A 15,240-nucleotide genomic window follows, 5' to 3' on the forward strand; every position below is an offset into this window, starting at 1 on the left:
GTCTTTAGATGATTTAGTGTTGGTTAAATGGCAGGTGATTCCTATAACAGAAGAAGTATAGGCCTATTGGAAAATATTCCTGAAAGAGCCTCCATTAAATGGGGAGCTATTTAATTAGGTCTTCTAAAGGGTCTAAATGACAAGCTTTTATACACTTATTAATAAGCCTAAAATCAGTTTTCAATTTAAAGTTAGGAGAAGGAGAAGCGTCTTGTTGGAAAACAAATAAAGAATATGTATTATTAAGTCTATTCTTTTCAAAGTTTGGACAGAGACAGGAAAGAAAAAAAAAAAGACATCAAAGCAATATTAATTTAGAAGAGACTGAAGAGCTTCAGAATTATTTATATGGTTCACAGACAACAGACCAAGGGTTTATTTTCGTATAGCTTACAGCTTTAGTGTTATTAGTGAAAGTCATTAGTAATTAATAGCATTGTACTACCAGATACCAAATGACTTTAAAGGACTTAGGTCAGCTTCTAATGTGTATCTACAATTCCAAAATTGTCGTAACAAATAAAACTGTTAGACTAAAGTTAACATTTCAACAGATGAAACAAAATCTTTAGGATAGATTAAGATCTTTGTTAAAATTGAAGGTATTTGCACAGCTACTTTTTGTGGTGCATATGCTCTGAATAAATGATAGCATTCCAGATCTGTCTTTGCATATAGCTATAAAGAGCAGCTAATAGAAAATTTTGCCAGGATATTCAGATAAAAAAAGTTTCATTTTCCATGTTATTACAGTGTTTTAGGAACTGAATAAAGTGTTAATGCTCCAGAATATTTTGAAATTTAATTCAAAATTTGATGTTATAAATTAAATTTTGAAATTATTACTATAATGGTTAGTGATTTTTTGGTAGTTATTGTAGTGCAATACCTTCATACTTTGATGTGTCATGGGAGCTAAAATAGTCTATACATGTGTAATTTTGTGTTTAAGTGATCAAAGGCAGCTTCTAGTCAGATCATATTGAAACACGGTATCTTGTTTTCTAGATCAAATTCTGTCTGTACTGTAATTAGAATATTTATTTTGGCTTCAAAAATAAATTAAATCAAATGGCAGTTTGTTGAAGTTACCCATAAAATGACATTCCTGTGTTTTGGTCATCTATTCAACAGTAAACTAAGAATATAAATACACACATATGAAAACAACATGCATCCTCCATGAACAGCTTTTCAGTTGACTAGTTCAAAGTAATAGGATCCTTTTTCTAATGGCCAAAGTGTCTTAGAATTCTGGTAGCAGAACAATCTATGGAGAAAAAGTGTCATAAAGGATGTACTAGAGCATTTATCTACAAATAATAAATAAAATGGTCTATGGACTTGAGACAAACCTGCAGAATCATGTCTGTTCAGTTAAGGTCTCTTATTGACTCATGCCACCTGATAGCTGGGCACAGATATGGACTCTGACTGTTAATCTAGAAAATTATTTGATCACTACTATGGCAGGGATCACTTTAACTCTATTAGTATAGGTAACCCTGTTCCCATGATTGCCACAATTAATGTCCCCTGTCACAGTTTAATTTATAAGTGTAAATGTAAACATTGACAATTGCTCGATAAATGGTTTATCTTATGCTTTCCTTAAGCATTAACTGTTCTTGCAATTTCTAAATCCCTAGATTTTCCTTCTACCACAATGCCAATCTCTATGGTAAATGCAAAGACATCTTCACAAATGCAAAAACGAAGTTCAGACCCTGAGTTACTGCTGAGCTCCAGAAAGTACATTTCAATTTAACTGCTCAGGAATGCAGCATATAGGGTTATGTTTGGGTATGACTGTACCCAAGGCAGAGAGGTAATCAGAGAGGACAGGAGGATGACACTTAATTATAATTTCAAACAACCTGGACCTTGCACTGCAAGCAGTAATAACACTTCAATGGAGGAACTGGAAATTTTACAATTCTCTCAGAATTAATCGCTGCAAAGGAGCTTTTGTAGGAAAAGTAGTGAACCACATACTGCAGGGATTGGTCATGCACACATTAACAGGGCAAAGCCATTAGCATCTCTCTGAGAGCAGTGCAAATATGTTAGGAGTGATGTTTCAGGATTAGATTCAAAACTCTATCCAAACTCAACAGCTGGCCATTCTCTCTGTAATAAGATGAACTATATTTTGTCTTGTTCAAAATCTTCTATATCCAAATGTTGCTATTCTGGCTCCTCTCTGATTTCCATATAATCACTCTGGATACCGGTTACAAGCCAGGAGACATAAAAGCTGGTCAGTTGCTCTCCCTTTTCTAAGCTTGATGCTTCTTTTCTATTGCTTTTATAAAAACTGTGGGAGCTCAGATGACCGCCAGCATCTCATGTAACACTGCACCATTGCTTATATAGACCGGTGAATGGTATTGTGCAAAACTGCAAGACTAACAACAGCAACGGTTGAAAAGAAACATTGTACCAGCATCTGCTTCTGAGAGGATACATAGACACGTGTCATAAAATATAAGGTGTGATAATACACCGTGTAGTGTAGGAAATGGGAATCTGTTTTGTTGGGGGGTGGGTGGGTGGGGTTTGGGGTTCTTGTTTGTTTGGTTGGTTTGTTTTTTTTTTTAATCTTTCCAAGATAAGCATTATTTTAATAAGTGGAGCCATTTCATAGCTAATTATATGCTATCTTAAACAAACTCATTTGAATATCACATGGGGCTGTGGCATCAGAGAATTCCCATATATATAATATTCAGGATTATTCAAAGAATCTAATCAATTCTCCTTTAAATTTAATCTTCAATAATTGTTTACACTAAAACAGAGTGGGAAAAAGACGTTAACAAAGCAGATTTTTTTTTCTATCACTTTTAAATTAATTTACATTGAGAAAGATGATAGGTAAGAGAATCTGATTCAGAGTTAACCAGACAGCTATATACAGTCAGTATTTCAACATTTGCCCATTTAATATGCAGATACTGAATTGCCCAAGAATGTGACTGCCATCTTAATTATCTGTTGCTTCCCTCTGGCAGTATTGTTAATGTGTTTTGGGTCATTATCAGATGAAATACTCCAAAGTGACAAAAGAAACTGGCTTGTGTGGCATTTACAATGACATACCCTAAATTTTTAATTGCTCGAGACTGTGTGTTCCTACCTTTCATTTGCTTTATGCTACATACTCTGCCCTTTATAGTTTTTTAATAAACTGAATAGCATACCCATTTTTGTTCTAAACAAAAAAGTGAAAAATCAATGGCATGAAGACACAGTCCCTATAACAAATAAATAAAAATATAAATTAAAAAAAAATAAGAGGGAGTGAAACTTTCTTGTGGGATAAAGTGGCAAGAAGGTGGAAAGACCTTAAATGCACATTGCTGAGTCAGTGTCACATTCTTGTCATTCCAGCCCACTTCTCTTGAGAAAGGAAATATTGAGGGTGTCTGTGGAAGGATTACAAGTTCTTGTGTGATTCAGTGGGCTGCTTTCTGGTTGCTGAATGAAGGATCCTTCTGATGTCTGAAAAGTACTAAATTTCTATTATCTCTGCACTACTAGTACTACAGCTGTTAGCAGTATGAACATGGGATAACTTGCAGCATCACTCCCTGTTTTCAGGAAGTCCTACTGCATTGAGACAGTGACAACAAAGGGCAGAGGCTTCTTGAGTGGGCGGAAGTACTGGGAAGGCAGCTCTCTCTACCCTGGCCTTAGGGCCAAGAATGCAAAGAGAGTAACTGTAACGATGCTGAACAAGGCTCTGATTTTTTTCAGGGGTGCTAGTGCTTGTCCTTAGCTATGAATTGCTTAACTAGAAAGCTGGAGAGTTGTGTTTGTTCTCCTTCAGGGCTCATGATTCTTGCATTCTTGACTACACAGTGACAGAGCTTCAACATGAGGTGAAAAGGGTATCCCCATTTTCTTTTCTGCTTCTTATTTCCTTTCATCCTCCCTTATGCTTCTGTGGTGATCAACACACACTCCTGGGAAAATAGTGATTTTAGATTGAAATCCTTTAGATTAAGGATATTGAACTCAAATCTCCCAAGTGATTTCTTTAACCAAGAGTCTGTCATACAAAACATGAGCAATGCCTCCCCTCATCACCTTTCTCTGACAGCTGTGTTTTAAAGGCAAAACAGTTGAAACTGTGTTTTTGTAAGTGGCTCACTAAGTGTCAAGCATGCTCAAAGTACAAGATTCAGACATTCAGTCCTACTATGCTGGTCTTAGGTAACTTATGAGTTCCATCAGGAGTAAGCTGAGGGCTGTGCACGCTTAAAAGGAGGCAATAGCAATTCTAGGCATATGCAAAAATGGAACTTCAGGCATTTAGGGAAGTTTTAGGTCAAATGTAGTTAGGTCAGGAAATTTAGCTGTTTTGTTGAGCATGGGTGTTTAAAATGGCAGCTGTAAAAGGTGTATAAACTCTACCTACAGTTTGTTAAAGGAGCCTTCATTCTTTTAATTGTATGGGCTTTATACTAGTTTATACTGTACTACCAGAATTACTTTCACCATTTCCGTTCTTTTCTTATGAAATGTTTTCTTTCTTTTTATTTATTGGAAATATTCTGTTACTTTTCCCTTTACTCCTCATATGAATTTTATCCCTTTTACTGAGTCACAGTAGATATAAATTTGGTGTAAATAATGTACCGGTCTATGACTCTATCTTTCCAAACTCCATAGGCTGATTTTTTTACTGGCTTGTACTTGAGGACATTAACATCTGGGAAAGTGTTATCATTAGTACAATTTGTCTTGATAAGTGGAAAAAATTAGAAATTAGACAATGGATGGCTTGTCTTGTTAGTTAGGCCTAACTTGCCACTTTTCTTATCTGTCAAAAAAATGAAATAACAAAAATTACTGCTATAGACCATAACATTTGAGAACCTAACTCTAACAGCTGTTTGGGGACAATTTTACTTCTGATAAAATGTATGAGACAGTAGGTTCAGTTTCTTTCCCCAATTGTTAGTGTAATTGGGGAAAACTTGACTCAGGAAGATGTGTAAAGCAGAGCTACTAAGATCACACAGTAGTTAAACCTGATTTTCAGAATCCAGTGTTAACAAAAGTGGAGTAGAAAAAAGCCCATACAACTTAAGCAATCAAAAAAACCAGGCTAGTCTAAATAAATCATTCAGATTCCCTCTCACTGTAATTAAACATTGCCTTTTCATGTCGGGATGAATTGCTGACTGGAAGTGTTTTTGGGGTTTTGGTTTGGTTTTTTTTTTCCTATTGGCTGCCAAGGCATTTTAGATGTCAGGGTTAGACTGAATGTCTTAACTTCAGATAAGTCAATTTAGGTGAAACAAATCTCAAGTTGGCTGACTGAGGGGGTAAGAAAACCTTAACAGTATATGGCTAGAGGTCGTTTACAAGATATCCTGTTACAATTTTGTGGTTGTGAGTCAGAAAATATTATTAGATTGATTGATCTACCTGACACAGCTGTTGTGAAAATGAGTTACTCTTTGTATAGAGGGAAATAAATCCCAGAGATACAATTCTACCCCCTCTAGTCCAATACACTTCTGATTGACAATAGTGGGAGGTACAATGGCATGAGAGGTGCAGAACTAAACTGTATGGAACATTTCTCTTCATTTTATGTAATAAATAAGAAAATCCTTCAAAAGTTTTGGTGGAGGAAATTTGTTCTCCTCCTATCTGTTTCAACAGTAGTGAAAACAAGCTGAAGGAGGACAGGAATAAACCTCCAACTTCCCCCACCTTTCCATCTCCAAACAAGATCCATGCTTTTTGCCTACAAATAAACAGACTTCCAGTAATTGAAAGGTAATTACTTCTTTTCCTGTGTTTGTGTCTGTTTCATTTTCTGAATACAGGATTTCACAAGGTTAGAAGATTACAAAATATATTAATTAACTTATTCTTTACCCATTGAAATGAGTAAAACTGTAACTGTGAACTCAACCTAATCACAAACTTGTTTTAGTGATTCCAGGTTGCACTTCAGTAGAGAAAAATACTCTACACATATCAAATTATGTCATCTATTGTGTTACAAACTAACTAACAGTGGGAGTTATTGTAGCTTATTCAAGTTATCTAAAAATTAAGATGGATTCAGCTCTAGATTAAGACACTAAAATTTTGGCATCTACATGTGAGCTATGCCTATAAACTCCTATTGGAGCTGATGAATATCTGCATCCCAATACAGCTGCTAAACAGAGATATGGTCTTGTTTATCTTCCCTGGCTCTTGATCTAAAAGTTTGTAAGCCTCCCATCACATCAGTCTCATGGGGATGTCTTTGACACCATAGAGCATCTCAAATGACACTAGACAGTTATGATCAGGCAGTAGAATTGAGTCTCTAGTCAATGGAGTCTGAAGTGCTTTTAAACCTCTTGAAGTGTTGTCTTTCTGTGATCCAAAGCCTAGTTTTAATACAGCACGATGGTATAATCTTCTCATGCATCTGAGAAAACTGCCAAACTATGGGAAAGAGTTGTGACAAAACTATGTAGACTAAAGCCATGACAGATAAAAAAGGTGAAACTGCAGACAAAGTAAGAGAGTGCTTCAATCTGCAGGAATAACAGATGAGAAAAATCTTGAGGGGAAATATATATATATATATATATAAAGAGTAGCTTTTTAGTTCTATTATCTGTTGTATAAGGTTAAGCAACAAATTAAAGTTTTATAATAATTATACGTGTGATCTGTAACCATGTGTAGAAATTCTAGTTATTTGTTATTGATGCTCAGCTTCTCCTGCTGCCTAATCTCTTCATTTTTTGCTCCAAATACTCAAATTCCCCGATAAAAGGGCAATATGTTTTCTTATCAAAGTTTTATACTACAGAAGATAATTTTAAAAACCTAGAAAGATACAATGTAATATACAGACTGATATACTGCCCCTTACCACTAGAAAGCAGAATACCTGTGGCAGTTACTATTAAATCCATTGTAAGAATTTTCTGATGTTAAACTGAAGCAAGCCTGTGCTATGAAGTCTTTCAAAATGGTCTTTTTCCTGATTTCAGCTGGGTTGGAGTTAACTTTCTTCTTAGTACCTGGTGCAGTGCTGTGTTTTGCCTCTGATGGGAGAACAATGTTGATAACACTCTCACAGTTTTAGTTGCTGGAGATGCTTATACTCAGTCAAGGACTTTCCTGTTTCTTGGGCCCTGCCAGTGAAAGGGCTGGAGATGCATGGGAAATTGAGAGGGGACACAGCCAGGACAGCTGACCCAAGCTAGCTAAAGGGATATTCCATACCATATGATGCCATGTTGAGTATATGAACTGGGGGAAGAAGAATGAAGGGGGTGTGTGTGCGTGCATCTGGCATTATGGCTTTTGTCTTCCCAAGTAAACCTTATGCATGATGGAGCCCTGCTTTCCTGGGATGGCTGAACACTTGCCTGCCCATGGGCAGTAGCGAATGAATTCCTTGAATTCCTTGTTCTGCTTTGCTTGCATGCACACCTTTTGCTTTACCTATTGAACGGTTCTTATCTCAACCCATGAGTATTACATTCCTTTCCAGTTCTCCTCATCCCTCTGGGTGAGGGGGAAATGAGCAAGTGGCTGTGTGGTGCTTGGTTGCTGACAGGGGTTAAACCACAACAGTCTTCCACTGATGTATTCTGGACACCTTATTTCCAAGGAGTAGACAAGAATTTTCTCAAGGTATGTACAAAGGAACAAAAGGATAATGGTGTGATGGCAAAACAAAATATATTAACTTACTTTCAGATGAAGAGGAAAGAAGAGCTTATCTGGGCTTGAACTCTCTCTTCCATTTGTGCCATGAAAATAAACTACCTTTACTTAATTTTACCACACTTGAACATAGTCAGAAAAGGATTTAAAAGTAGCCTTTTTAACTGGAGGGGTATGGAGAGAAACAGCCATCAGGAATTCCACCCAGAATATGTCAAATTACATTAAAAATATTCTTTCCTCTTTCAAGGCCTATCCTAAATAATATGAGAACAGAGATGACATTTAAAAGCAGAATGGAAGGTGGGCAGGAAGATCAGAGCAGAAAAGATGAATTTTTTGTGCTGCAATGTACACCATCATTTTTCTTAATTATTCTTGACATTCCACCTATTATTCTGGGAGCTCCCTCAGAGCACAGAGGGGAAAAAATGCCGGTTGCTCTTCAGAATAAAATGTGAAGAGGTACTTGCTGTCGGCCTTTATGGCTGGAGTCTGCCCTCTGATAGACTGAATCATAGCACCACCTATCTGGTAAAATTAGCTATTGTGTTTGCAGATGCAAAACCCATGGCAGATTATGCAAAATTGTGTGTGTGGTGTGTATTTGTGTGGAAGAAAGCCATTAGACAATTTTATGTTAAAAGGGGAATACTTATCTTCATCATATGTCCAGTAACACTTAAGTGCTGAATTAAATCTTTAAGAACTTGTATTGAAATTTGTAGGCCAAAATAAATAGTACATATCTGTACAAGGCATTTAAACTCAATATATTCTCTAAACCCCAGGACCAATGTTATAGAGTAATATCTATCTATCATAATGAATGAAACATTAATTTCCTCAGCTCCTCTAGAATGCTGCTGTAAAACAAGGATTAAGAATTGTTCATCAGAACTAATGTGGAAAGGATGTAGAAGTTATGCTAAGAAACCTACAGTTTGCATAGAAATGTAGGAAGTAAAGCAGAAAACTGTTCAAACCACTAGTGGTATGAAATTTTATCTTCTTAATAAGGACACTTTCATTCTTCTGTTGTATTTTTTTTAATATTGAATTTCTATACTTCAGTGAATGATGAAGCATCGGTAAGAAACAAACTGCTAGCCCACAAAATTACACCAGCAAGATAAACACTATTCTTAAACACAACAAAAAAATCCTACTTAATAAGGATTATGCAATTAAAAGTATATGCTTAGGAATTAATAAACATAAGTTACAGCAAATAATTCCACAATGTATCTGCTATGAGGCCCTCATCCTTGTCAGAATGTATTTATCTGTCTATTTATTTATCTATTTATTTAAGGAAATACTGACATCTTCATGAAAGTACAGGATAAAAATGAAAGTCTGTTTAATTCACATGAAACTTTTTGAAAGCTTGATACACTTTGCAGGTAAACAGCTCATCTGCAAATCTTTCCCATCTCTAATGAGATTCATGGTGGTAAAATAATGATACTACATTAACTGAAATCTGTAGAATCTCAGTCCCCTCCTCTTTAGTAAAATTCATCTTGGCAAAGAATATCTTCCATCTCCATCCACTATGAACAGTCAATTCTCCAGTACAGTTTTGGTCTCTGTTCTCATAAATTCTGCCCTCTTCAATAGTAGGAATTATGTTTATTTTCACTAGTCCTACCAACCAGTGCTAAAAGAAATAAAAAATCAGTTACCACTGCCTGCTGGATATTAATACATTTAAGAAGGCATACTTGCAAAGCACTAAGCAGAAGACTTCCAGTCTCTGACCCTCCCACAGTTGTGAAGGGAGACAGTGAGTGATAGATACAAGCTCATTTCCCACAGTAGAAGAAACTAAGCCCCAGATGAGCAGTCATGACTAGACTCCTACCTGTTACAGCATGATCAAACCTAGCTGGCTGCAATAAGACTTTTACTGTTGGTCAGAGTCTACTAGCCATCCTGTTTCTCCTTCCTCCAGAGAACACACCACACCCTCATCCAACCACCTATGCCACCATCCTCAGTGCTATTTAACGACTTAGCAGGAACGAGCTACAGCTGCACATCATCCATGTCAATCAACCCACTGCCTTTGAGGCAAGGCCACAGCTGCATGTTATCAATGCTAAGCAACCCACTGCCTTCATTCCTCTACACCTACCCACTGCTGCATGCCTGCCTTCTCTTTTGCAGGAGGGTGTCGTTACTATCACAACACTTATGCTGACCTTTGTACTTTAGCTAGGGCTACTTAGGGGTTGTACAATGTTAACAATGTGTTAAGTCTGTGTACGGGTAAGGAGAGTCTTGCAAAGAGGTTCTAGCACAGCATCAACCACCAGCATGCTGCACATACCTTGTAGTGTCAAAGGGCCTAGAATGTACTGAATGAATGCTAAGTGCCTGATTGGAGCATACAAGTGAAGACAAAAATGTAATGGGTGTTCTCTGGATAACTTTATTAGATGCCTCCTAAAAAATGACCTATAATATTGTGGATATGTAGCCATGGAGTTTTGTGTCATCGTTATTGGTGTAGCATCTAGGGAAAGGTCCTTCAATTTTTCTTCTGTCTATTCTTCAGAAACTTATAAACCAGTCAGAGTTAATAAATTAAATACTGATTTACAGATAGAAATTTTATTATTAAAGTGTTTATTAGTTGTTATTACTGTCATCATCATTATTTTTACTACAGCAGTTCTAACTTCAGAAAATAACCACTGTAAGTATGTCTCAGGAAAAATACAGAATAAATGTTATTTGTTGACTGGTTTGTGGACCAAATAAATACTTAGAATTAGTTGAAATTATTGTGAAATGTTGTTAGTGGATATTGTTTACCTATTAAGAAAAGAAGATTGCTGATATTTCATCAGGCCTGAGTTCCCTTTACTCTGAATTCTGCAAATAAAGTGCAGGTAAGAATTTGTGGCAGGTCAGGTTGGAATGTGCTTTTAGATTCTGACAGATAGTAGCCCAGAGTATTCCTCAGACAGAAGCTGTTTCTTCACAATTCGTACAATTGTCTTTTGAATGAGATACTAACTTTTAGCATATGATCTTGCAGAAAAGAATTCCATACCTATTACACATTGTTTGCTTATTTTTTAAAAAAGTTATTTTGTAGTGAAAATAATTTTGAAGCTGACTGGAGTGACTAAAACACCCGAGTAACATATTTTAGGTATCTTCTTTCATCTGAGAATAGCACTGTAGTTTTACTGGTTCCTCCCCATTGGTCTAGTGGTTAACTTAGATGCCTACATTGTAGACACACAAAATCTGGTTTTAAGATTCTATGCTTTCTCTGTAAATTAGACAATAATAATAATAATAGTAGTAGTAATATCCTGAATCACAACAGTTAATGCAAAGCTAATCTGAAAGAATTAATAAACTTCAAATTTTGGTATTTAAAGGATTCTATGAGTCTTAGAAATTTAGAGGACACATTCAAGGGACGCACAGTAGTCCATGTCTTCCTGTTAGGTTTTACATCTCTCATATGAAGCATCCGGGCCTGGTTGTTTCTTCTGAAGCAGATGGTCCCAGGGCTGGACTTCCTATTGCGATTCCTATTAAAATTGGATGTCCTCTGGTCACAATGCTTTTTTCTCACACATTGTGAAAATCTGGACTTCTTTAATTTCTTTGTGCCTGGTTGCTTGCCCCTATTAAAGGAGAAGAGTCATATTCCATATCTCCATTAAATCTGAAATGTGATCAATGCATACAAAGCACTTCTGTTGTACTCACTAGACTGTATTACCTGACATTGTCCTCAAAACAGCAATTTAAAAATGAAATTGGTTTTAGGAATATATTTTTATGTGCATAACTTAATAAAAATAATAAAAAAAATTAAATCTCTCCATGCCTAAATCACCAGTTATTAATGTGTGGCTATAAAATAATCAGTTCCCTGAGATCTTTTTTAGGGGGTTATTCTTTAATGAGCTGCATGTATTCTCTACATTTGAAAGAGGTAAAAAAAGAAGATTCCAGCCATTTCATTACATTCTGATAGGCTGGTATTCTGAGAGCATTGTAGGTGTGCACATGGAGAATGATCACTGGTCTGAGAGATACTAGGCTAATGGCTAATGCAGGTCAAAAAAACCAGCTGATCAAGTCTGCAACAGTATCAGACAGGATTCCCTCTCCGTGCTCTCTGAGCTGTTAATTCATCTAGAAAAAAAAATAAGGAAAATAATCCAAGGTGGATTTTTTTGTCATTTTCAAACAGACTGACTGTATTTCTTTCTCCACTTGGAGTCATTCCATGCTGTGAACTAATGCGTTTGAAATATATTAGATTCTGAGTAAGCTTAACACAGAGAACTTGATTCTGACTTTAGATCCATGGGTGTACATTGCAATTTAGCTTGTAAAAAACACCTATCGTGGTTTTACATACATGTCTAGGGTCACACAACAGACCTTCAGGCCTAAACTGAATTTCCTACTAGATTAAACAAGCTGTAATACCTGAGAAAGAAGGATCTTCATACTGCTGAAGATATACAAGTACTCCGTGTAATAAGAAAAGTAAGGTAATTACGACAACTTGTCCTTGATGTCCTTCAACAGAAAATAATGTGACATAAATATTAAACAAAAACACGACACAGAAAATTCACACTCTCTGTTTAATATGTTTTTTGTATTTTACTAATTTTTAAATGATTGGATATCTACATTTCTTCATAGCAAAACCTTATAATTTGAGGGGGGTTTGCCTCAGGCAAAGCACTGCTGTTTGATTTATCTTCTGCACTTGTCTTGTTCTAATAATATGAACTTTTTTCAGAGAAGTGCAAAGCTGTGTTTGACCCCACAGGGAAAAAGTTTTCTTTTTTAAGAAATGTGTACAAAGTACTTAATAAGTTATGTCACTCAGTTTTACAGTGTATTATGTTTTCAGGGGCTATAGTTAACTTTCTGAATCCCCAGATGCCAACATTTTAATAAAAACAAAACATTTTCAACAAAATGTCAGCAGCAAAGTGATCAAAGTGCTATGGGAGCAGTTTGGCAACAGTTTGAGCTTTGAATTTCCTATTCACTTTCCAAAACATTCACTTAAAAAGCATTTATTGAAGCTGAACTGCCTTTATCAGCCTGATCAGAGCTCCATAAAGAGCATGCATGATTCAACTGCCTTTCCAAGCTTTAAAAAAATATAACTTTGATATATGCCTCACAAGTACAGCACAATAGTTTTCATGCTCACGTTTGTTAAGATTTAGTGCAGCCATTAAAGAACAGAAGGGCTCTTTGGTGGCAATTCTCAGACATACCAAATATCCCAAAGCACAACCTTCTACAAATCAGAGATTAAACTACTGACAAAAATTTCCACTTGATTGCAGTTTTCCCCTTAAACTTGTATCAGGAGTGACTATCTTTTCGATCAGATCTCTGAGGGAGGTGATTTTTTATTTTTTGCTCTCTGAGAAAAATATCAACTGAGAGATAAAAAGTGACATTTTATGTGCCTTGTCCACAAGTTGATCGATTTATTTAAAAAACTTTGTGTGTGCCTGACCTATACATGGAGTTTGTGACATGTGTCTTGTCAAGTATTGATCACTTAAGACTTTACTGTTTGCTTATTGCAATGTAGCTAATAATCTCTTTTTATTTATTTTTGTGGTTTTGAATTCTTATCATGACCCAGATGAATTCTGTGGGACATTCTTGCTTCAGCTGTGTAAATGGGCTATGGAAATTAAGCCTACTAAAGCACTTTTCCTGGGTAAACTGCCTTTGTTTTCCATCAGTTCGCACCACAAGTTGTTTGCATGCAGATAGATACATTTGGAAGCAGCAGATGCCATCAATCTTTATGACTTTCTGATACACACCATTTCACCTCCACCTCTTGTAAGGGATGGCTGAGAAATCATGCTATATTCTCCTTGAATGATGTAAAACTTTCTTGTTCATCTCACCCCAGCATTTTGTGACCATTGCTGGATATCCATGAAAGATGGGGCTTTCATCAAGTCTCTGCTTGGTGCCTTTCAGATGGCATTCCAATCTGCCAGACCTTCTCTCTAAACACTTATGTTGTACTGTCATACTTTTTATTGCTTCTCACTTCAGGATGAAAAGACTGATTATATCTTATTTTCTTAATGTTCCCAGACTATTTTTGTATAGACTCAAAATGTTATGAGAGACGTTATGCCTAGGGTCACTGGCAAACCTTGTATGAAACTGTGAAAAACCAGTAAAATGAGAAGAAAAAGCTCATGTTTTAGGATATTTATATATATATCACAGAGAAACAGGATGATTTTCAATACAGGATTTTGATCCTGTCTTGTTCAGACCTGGATACGTTACCATCATAAGGTGTTATATGACAGAGTTTCTGAAGCTGCATTTATGACACCCAAGTAGTTTGCAATGCAATGGTTCATTCTACATAGATTTCAAATGTAATGAACTGAACAATGATATTTCAGGCTTCTATTTAGCATTAATTATACACAAGTGTCTGCAACAGGTCTTTCAACTACTCTTTTCAACTAGCTCTTAGGATCTACAGATGCCTTTAAATATCTGTTTGAACCAAAGCAGGGAAAAATGTAACAGGCATTGAATTGAAATTAATCAATCATTACGGCAACACTTAGCAGCAACAGCCAGAAAGACAATCATCTCATCTGTCAGATTAAAATAAATAAATAAATAAATAAATATCTGTTATCTACAATGAGAACAGAGTGAAAACTACATGCTCATTATAAAATTATAAAATCTGTGATTCTAAATATTCCTACTCAACTTCCCTCTAACTCCCTGCCTGTCCATATTACAGACACTCCCTGTCTCTTTACTTCAAATTTCTTAAACATTTGTGTTTTTTCTTTGTGCATTCCTAGAACTGTACCAGTCTTATTACAGCTCAGCAGTTCAGAGATTACTTTGTACCTAAGATCAATTAAAAGAGAAAGCAAGAAATTCCTCTTCCAAAATATCACTGTTTGATATGAAAATATTTTTCACCATTAACTTAACATAGTGACAAAAGTGGACTGCTAACAAATACTGTTCAGATGTTATTTTCATTAAACTAGGCTAGAAAAAATCACGTTCTCTTTTTCTGTAAGAATGAGGCAGTTAAAGTGTTGTCCAGATGGTAGAAAAGGCAAATTCATTTCTCTCCCTCACCTAAAATTATTCAAAAACACATCCCATATGGGAATAGGATAACCATCTGGCTATATCGATTTTACCTAACTAGGGAGTGGCTGGGAAATCCTACTGGGAAAGGAAAAGTCTTGAACTGTGATTCCTGTTTTAAATAGTTATTCTGAAATGTACTTACATAGTCAATAACAAAATTTTGAACATTTCTGAAACAGGTACCATGTTTCAGGTGACATCCTAGTCACTCCTACGCAAAATTATGCTCTTGTTCTACTTCAGTGAATCTTGCATTCCTTTTTGCAGAGTTGCACAATTTCAGCAGAAGAGTAGGAAGATGCTAACCACACAATGAGGCCTGCAATGTGCTGGTGAGGAAACTCTTCTGGAGGAAAGGAA

The 15,240-nt window shown here is 36.0% G+C and overlaps 1 long non-coding RNA gene across 2 annotated transcripts in view; it reads left to right on the plus strand.

Moving 5' to 3' along the window:
• The first annotated feature begins 2,229 nt into the window (after positions 1-2,229).
• The window catches only part of LOC130145280 (uncharacterized), a 57,512-nt gene continuing 44,501 nt past the window's right edge, over positions 2,230-15,240 (plus strand). For both annotated transcript variants that reach the window (XR_008820466.1, XR_008820467.1), the window contains exon 1: positions 2,230-2,492. This is a non-coding gene — a long non-coding RNA (uncharacterized LOC130145280). The remainder of the gene's footprint in view (positions 2,493-15,240) is intronic.

This window comes from Falco biarmicus, chromosome 2 (genome assembly GCF_023638135.1).
Source record: "Falco biarmicus isolate bFalBia1 chromosome 2, bFalBia1.pri, whole genome shotgun sequence".
Taxonomy (NCBI): domain Eukaryota; kingdom Metazoa; phylum Chordata; class Aves; order Falconiformes; family Falconidae; genus Falco; species Falco biarmicus.